Consider the following 8,448-nt stretch of genomic DNA (forward strand, 5'->3'; position numbering starts at 1 on the left):
GGTTATCTGCAATAAGGCAAACTTGAAAATCTCTACTATGGCAGAGTGAACATCTATAAATAAAGTTCCTTCTTTACTTCCTTTTTTCCTCCCCTCTTTCCTCCCTCCCTCTTTTCCTTTTTCCTTTCCTTCCTTTCTCCCTCCTCTTTCTCCTTCTCCTCTTCCTCTTTTTCTCCTTCTTCCTCTGCATCTTCCTCTCTCCCTCTCTCCTTCCTGCCTTTTCTCTTTCTTTCTTATTAAATAACTACTCTTCAGTTTTTGATGCTCTTATAAGAACTGTCCTACAAGTAGATTATACAATCTGAGCATAACTCCTTTCAAGTAAGGCTGTAACCCTACACATGCTTTCAGGAAAAGCTACGTTTTCAGGGACTAAACTTTAGCCACCACTGCATGCTGTTCTTGTCTGAGCTCCACGATTGCTTCGTTATTTCTCCCCTGAGGATTCGATGGATTTGGTTCAAGCACCATTGAACGTGATGCTGTATTAATTGCCCTGGAGGGTAGCGAGGCCTTTGAACTGTGGCTGTGAGGGATATTTTGCTGTAAGACATGTGTCAGCACTTGGCTGGTTAACTCTGGGGCTGGACTGTGCAGCATGCTGGGACCAAGGATCTGGAAAACTACTTTGCATCCTAATCTTACATCTGTTTTCCATCATGCAGTGAGATTGACTGGCCATTCTAACAGGAAAGCATCATTCTGGAATAGCCAGAGTCTAAGTACAAATGTTGTACTGTCAAAGAATATTAAGAATTTTCCATCATTTTTTCAACTTCTCCCAAACAGCTGGCACACATAGGTGATGGGTGATGCAATAGATTAATTGCTTGACCTTTCACCCCAAGAGGAATTGTCTGTGCGTGAATTATGTGTCAGTATTATAACACTGAAACATAAATTGAAGATGATTCCTCGGCTTTCAATAAAAATAAGACCTCGTTTTTCATTGGCCTAATTTTGAACCCTCTCTAGGTTCCACACGCCACTTAGAGTTTATTCAAACTCAGTTTAAAGACAGAATTTCATCTTAAATGCAATCAACACCTTTCTTTCAAAGGACACAGACTAGTTGATTCGCCCAGAATAATTTCTTCCTTCCAAACTTCTTGAATAACTTCCACTTTCATTGCTACAGATGGGGACAGCTAGGAAAGTTTACGAATTCATAGTAAGTCAAAAATTACAATTCTAGATTGTAGTTGTAGAGCTGTAATTACATTAGTAGGCTTCTGAATGGCATATCAGCTTGTTTCTTCAGGATGCTGCAGCCTCTCAAATAATATCAGTCACCGTTACTTACGTCATTGAATTTTAGGTTTACAGTATTTACGGATACATTTCATGAATACGTATTGTGTAGTTGGAAAGAATAGGTTAAATACTGAATTTATACGGAAGTGTTAATTTTAAGAGTAATTTGTTCTCAAAGTTCTGTAATAAAAAATAAGTGCAAAAATAATCACTATCTGTGCACATACCTCTTTCGAACTTGATCCCTTAAAATGCCTGAGCATCTCATGATTTGTGGAGAAAGGAGGAAGGTTGTGGAAAACGTAGCGTGGGTAGAGTGCTTCTGTAGTGTATGCGGGAGAAAAAAGTGACTGATTGTATGTAAAAGAGTTTTGTTTGGAAACCTCAAGTAGTGTATCATGATTTTTTTTTTTAATATTTAATTTTTATTTGTAATTGATTGACTGGTTGACAGATTGAGTTGTGAAAATGCCACCATATTTATGGCTGCAAAAGAACTGGCAGAGTGTATTAAAAATGGTGTGCTTTCCTTTACTTATTTATTTTTTTAATTTCAGGTTTGATTGAACAAACTCTTTGCAATCGGAGATCTTGCTCAGAAAGAAAGACTCTATATCTGCTCAAGATTGATCCTAGAATAGACAGTAATGAAGGACAATCCAGTGGACATTTTTTAAGTCTTCGATACATGAAGAAGGCCGATGCCTTTAGAGTCTGGAGTCTGTGGGTCATTCACTTTTTCCTCTGATCTTCATGGGGCCCTTCACCTCAATTTGGGGGCAAAGGTTTTATTTATTTAGTGTTAGTAGTTACGATGACTGTCAACACAGACACATGACTTTTGAAAGGACATTCACTCATTTACTCAACTGCTTATGGAGTTCTTTCTGTGTGTGTATATGAGAGAAAGTAGCTCTTCTCTACAGAAATGATTATTATTTAAGAAACCATAAACTAGTGTTCAATTAGTAAAGTGAGACTAAAAATCTTGAAAGAAACAAGAGCAAAAGTATGTGCAAATATTTTGTGATTCTAAAGCATTCTGATAATAGAAGCTATGATTCTAAAGGAGAAGAGATTAACAAAATAATTAGAAATCTGACAAAGTGCCCAGGTTGACAACAATAATCTGTAATTACAAAATAGTCAGCAAATTCTCATTCTGTGTTTTAGAATCTTGCCTTGTAAGCATCCCCCTGGCTTAATGGTGAAAAAAAAAGCATAGATTTGATTTCTGCCTCCACCATTTCTAAGACAAGTCACTTAGCTTCTCTCTCAAAGCCTAAGTCTCTTTGTCTGTATATGGAAACAAATATGACTTATCTGTGTATTATCGTAAGCATCAAATGATATGATGTTTGCAAAAGGCCCACTAGAAATAGATGATTAATTCTCAATAGATGGTTTCTATCATCTTGTTATTATAATTGTTGTGATTATTATTATATTTCTTGTTATATATTACTGTTGCAACCAAAAAAAAGACATTATTTGTAGACATAATTATTTTTAGAAATAAAAAATGAAATCTATAGTATGGTTGTATTTATAATGATTAAACCACTTGTTTTCTATTTTAAGCAAGTATGATTTTTTATGGAAACATAAAAGCTTCTATAACAAAAAAAAATGTGCATTGTGGAATGTCTGACAATTTTGCTTTAAATCATATTTAAGAGTGATATGCTAAAAATATTTTTTAAATATTTGAAAGACTAAGATTTAGCAGTTTTCAGCTTTTTTCTGCCTTCAAATAATATTGTATTATTTTGCCATAATATTTGCAGTCTGAAGTTCAAAGTGTATGAGGTGGCAATAAATTCTTGAGGCAAATTATATACATGTTAAATCAAACAGAAATTTACATGTTAAATATATGTAAAATATAAAAATATATGTAAATTAAATACATATATGTCTCTCTCTATATATGCATGAGAGACATATATTCATATGTGTGTGTGTGTGTGTATATATATATATATATATATATATATATACATACATTTGTCCAAGTTGAAGTTTTTATATATAGTCATTAAAAGATGCATATATAATTAAGAGTAAATGAGTTCACCTTCTACTCTTCACTAGAGTATAATAGTAAGGTGAGATCTATGATGAATAAAGATAACATTTTTTTAAAACGAGTATATTGTACAAAAGAAAAAAAATGTTTATTAGAAACAAATTAGAAAACTTGAAGTTTCAGAAATAAAGTCGTAGTTAAGTCAATAATGGTAGAGCTTAAAATGACTATATATACTTACCCTATCCTAAAAAAAATGCATTTTATTATTTTTAATACACATTTTTGTTATCAGTTTAGCCAATAGTAGAAGTAAATCTGGAGCCAATCCAGGAGGAGCTGTTGATTAAGTAGTTCTGTGAATTGAGAGAAGCTTCACATTAGCTCAGACCAACAGATGGGTCCATGTCGAAAGCGGCTCTCTGTGGCCTGGGGACACATCACATCATTCATCCTCATTAACATAGAATTACTCAATATTTTAGTAACTATTTCATGGCATATTTTTCATACATTGTCCTATAGAGTATTTCATCTAATTCTCATGGTAACTTTAAATAGACGAAAACAAAGCTCAGAGAAGTTATTGAGTTTCCAAGAAAATTTTCAAATTCAAGGGTCTTTTTTTAACATTACAGCTGCTTCTGAGATGGACCCAGAACAACTTTTATTTACCCTCTTTCTAATCTACAAAAAAAAAAAAGGTACATTGATGGTGAGTCCTTATGGTTATACAAGAGTAACTACAATAGATGCCTGTGAGTTTTTTTTTTTAATATTTGTAAAGCATATAGTGCTGTACATAGCTCAGAGTAAGTGCTATAGAAGTGTTTTTAAAACAAAAATAAATAGAAAAAAATTGAGTAAAGAAATAAAACTGTTCATTTCAGTTGATGGCTTCAGCTCCTTCTAAGTCGAGAGAAGTATGCCACAATTTCTTAAAGAAAAACATGGAAAAATGTTTTCTATACCTGACTGCCCACATCACACTGAGAACCAGATGCTCTTTATGGAGAATAGGTAGCACCAAATTCCAAGTGGAAATAACTCTATAAATAACTGCAAATTGTAATGCATGTATCAACTGAGCTGAAATCTTACTTGCTAAGCTGTAGCGACTTTTCTAAGATGTCTGACCCGATGCTAATATTCTAACTTTCAAACAACACAGTCCCCACTTCACTATCCTTAATTCTCCTGAAAATACACTAGGACCAGCTTATCTGGAAAGACTTTTGCCACAACCTTTGCCCCGATCTCTCAGAGAGCAAGGGCCAGTAGCCTATCTTCATTCCACATCTGTCTCAGAAATGCCAAGACAGTGCACGTAAATATGCTGGTCCAGGCAAATGATTTTTCTGAAAATTATTCTGTATCCTTTATCACATCATTCTTCAGAGATAGAACATTCCTATTTTTCTCTGGCCACTTAAATCTCATCCAACTGCTCAACCTGGGTCAGAGTTCACCTTGGCATGAGGTGACAGAAAGAGTCAATTTTTAAATCCTTTGTTCTAGCATTTACTATCTATGACTCCCCACTGACTGTGAATTTCTTTATCTGTAAAATAGAAAATATGTAGATTTCTATAAGAATTACTGAAAATGGATGTAAAGTACATACTAAGAGTTTAATAGATGGCATTTTAAAAATTCATCTTCTCAGATTATCAAATTTATCTAGCATTTATTTTTTAGCATCCCTTGTTTAATGTTATGGTGGTTTTAAAATATGTTCACAATTTTTAAAAATTTTTCTTCTAACAGACATTGAATTGAATTTCCTTCCCCTCGAAGGTGGGTAGAGTACGAACTGGACTTAGTGACTTGTTTCAAGTGACTAGAATGGGCTGGACATGACACTCCTTGATTTTCAAAGTCAGAACATAAAAAGGCTATAGATGTTCTTCCTGGCCCTCTTCTGTCAGGATGCTTGTCCTTGGAATGCAGCCACCACACTGAGAAGAAACCCAGGCAACTTGGAGAGGCTCTGACGGAGGAGAACTGAGGATCCTGATCTTCAGCTCCTGCTGCATTCCCATCTAACAGTCACTATGAACTTGCCAGCCAAGTGAGTAGCAATCTTGGAAGCAGACTTTCCAGCCCACAGTCAAGCTGTTGCACCTGACACCAAATGGAACAAAGATCAGCCTTCACTGCCAAACCCAGCTCAAATTATAAATTCACAAGCAAAATAAATAATTCTTATTGTTAAAGCCACTACATTTTGAGGTGGTTTGTTACACCACAGTAAGTAGCACGGGCAGAGCTTATATTCAATTCCATATGCCAGAAGTCACCATTTTACATGCAGATGAGAAAATCTCCTTGGAGAATTTAAACATCTGCATATAACAACACTCAGAGCTTAAAAAGAATTTTGTTACTATTAATTAATTTAGCTGATTTGGACATTCTCATATGGCCAAGCAAACTGTTTTTCATGTTGTTTGTTTGAACTGAACAGGTATTTATGGCTTAAAAAATAGGGCAATACAGCAAAAGTGTTATTTTGCAATTTTCTCTTTCAAGATTCTTATTTCAAAATAGAGGTGATCAAAATAACTTTTAAGAAACTGTTACTTTAGCTGAAAGTTACATTTTACAAGAAAGAAATTGCTTGTCAACCTGAAATGTTTGAAAAACTATATTCAGTATTGGAAGTTTAAATAGAGGTGACATTTTCTCATGACAAGAACTGTCTTTTTTATGTACCTTCATTGTACACCACTGATTATATGAAAGATTGGTATCCAGAGTTTTTTAAATGAAGAACAAAAGATAACCCTCTAAATGGATTAGTTCCGAGATCTGGAACATAAGTGTAGTCCACCGGGTTTGGTATTTTGGAGTCTCAGAAATCCTACACTCTTCAATAAAGTAGAGGATGGGAAGAAGTGAGAGCTATTCAACTTTTATAAATTTCTTAATCATTTCCTTCACCTTCAGGGAAAAAGAAATATAAAGTAAACATGCAAATTATATTTCTCGTTTAAAATAATGAAAATACGTAGTAAGACGTGTAGTAGTCTCATGGAAATATGTAGTGTTCCCGTGGTTTATAATGGGTCATTGGGAGGAGGAATGGACCCTGGATGGATATGCTATTTATACTGTGGAGAAAAGTTACCATTCAACTGAAACAGTCATACAACCTGCAGACAGCTCCAGGGAGAGAAATGTTGTAGTGGTCCTAAGACGCTTTTGCATCTCGCTAAAAAACTGAGCCAGGTTTTTGAATTATTGTCTATGTAGTACAGCTCATAAAGGCTGATACGATGGATGCAGCAATCTAGTTAATTCAGCCAAAAGCAGAGTTTAGACTCGAATTACCCTGGTGACTGTACTTGACTGTATATTTCATTTCAGGTAGGTAAAGCTGATTCTAGGTCATCATTTTTTTTTGGTTGAAATTTAGGGCCAAATTGATGTTAATTACCTTTAGATATTTCTTTGTAAAGACAAAAAGATTTATTTATTAAAGGTCATGTATCAAAAATCTGCTCACAGGTCTATACTTTCAAGCCTTGACTCTGATGTTTGTGAGTGGGTCCTATAATTATGAGTGCGGGGAAGGGGGACAAACAGAGGGTAGAAAGTATGTAAATAACCATAATCTAACTTACAGAGTAATTAGTGCTAAAGAAAGAATTTAAAATGGACATGAGGAAAGGTAGCATTTTGTCTAGTTTTGAAGCTTTATATTATAAATCAGGTACTCAGATACTAAGATAGACTTGACCCCAAATTTGCTTTGGCATATAGATTGTTTACCTGCCCTCTCTCTTTTCCCAATTTTACGGTGAAGATATTACTAGACTAGGGGAGAGCTAAGTTTTTTCTCTGCATCAGTAGATTTCTTTGTTGTTGTTGTTTTCAGCTTTATCGAGGTGTTCTTAATATATAAAAAGTTGAATACATTTAATGTACACATCTCGATGAGTTTGAACATACGCATACAGCCGTGGTACCTTCGTCACAAACTAAGTGATAAATATATCCCTCGCCTCCCAAAGATTTCTTGTGCCTCTTTCCCTTTGTGTGTGTGTGTGATAAGAACACTTAGCATGAGAAGTATCTTCTTAACAAGTTCTTAAGTGCACAGCACCATGTTACTCACTTTAGGCTCTATGGTTTATAGCATATCTCTAGAATCTATTCATTTTGTATAACTATAACTTATTACTTATTGAACAACTCCCCTTTTTCCCTCGTCCCACCCCCAGGTAAGCACCATTCTATACTCTGCTTCTCTGAGCTTGACTATTTTAAATATCTTATCTAAGTGGAATCATGCAGTATTTGTCCTTCTCTGATGGACCTATTTTATTTAGCATAATGTCTTCTAGGTCCATCCATGTTGTCACACATGGTAGGATTTCCTGCTTTCTTAAGGCTGAGTATGTATATACCACATTTTTTTATCCATTTGTCTGTTGATGGACATTTGGGTTGTTTCCAAATATTGGCTATTATGACTAAAATGCTGCAATCAAATTGAGAGTGCAGATATCTTTTCAAGACAAACAGATTTTATGTTAAATTCTACACGAGAAAGTGGAAAGATGGTCTATATAGATTTAGAAAAATAATAATAAATTAGCTCTATATAATGACAATAAATATCCATCTAAACTGTGGTTATTCAGTACCCTACACAAATCTGAAGTTAAATATGGATACTACTAATCTGGAACATATTCTGCTTTTTAAATTTGGACAATCTTGAATTGAGACTAGTTTTTAAAGAAACTAGTTACACTTTTCAAATCCCAACTGTCAAACAATACATTTATACCAACTTCAGAAATGTACTTTGGCAACCATTTATGAACACAGCTTATATGAGGGACAGTTAACAAGTCAATTGCCGAATAAATCCAGCAAATGAAATATGAGTTCTCTGCCTGCCTATGTTTTATGAAGTTCCTTAGTTATAGATTTTTTAAAGCATTCTTAGAATTTTCAGACCTTGAGTTGATTTCCATATTGATATTTAATCTGATTAAGTTTAAACCATCTGTCTATAAACATTTGGTAATTTTTACTCCAGCTTTAAAAAAAATCAGATATACAAGAAATAAAATGTAATACACTAACTTGTAGTAATTTCATTACACTGTGGTATTTTAAGATCATTTATTGCTATGGAAATTTAACCAATT

Source organism: Pteropus medius, unplaced genomic scaffold (assembly GCF_902729225.1).
Source record: "Pteropus medius unplaced genomic scaffold, Ma_sr-lr_union100, whole genome shotgun sequence".
NCBI classification, from domain to species: Eukaryota; Metazoa; Chordata; class Mammalia; order Chiroptera; family Pteropodidae; genus Pteropus; species Pteropus medius.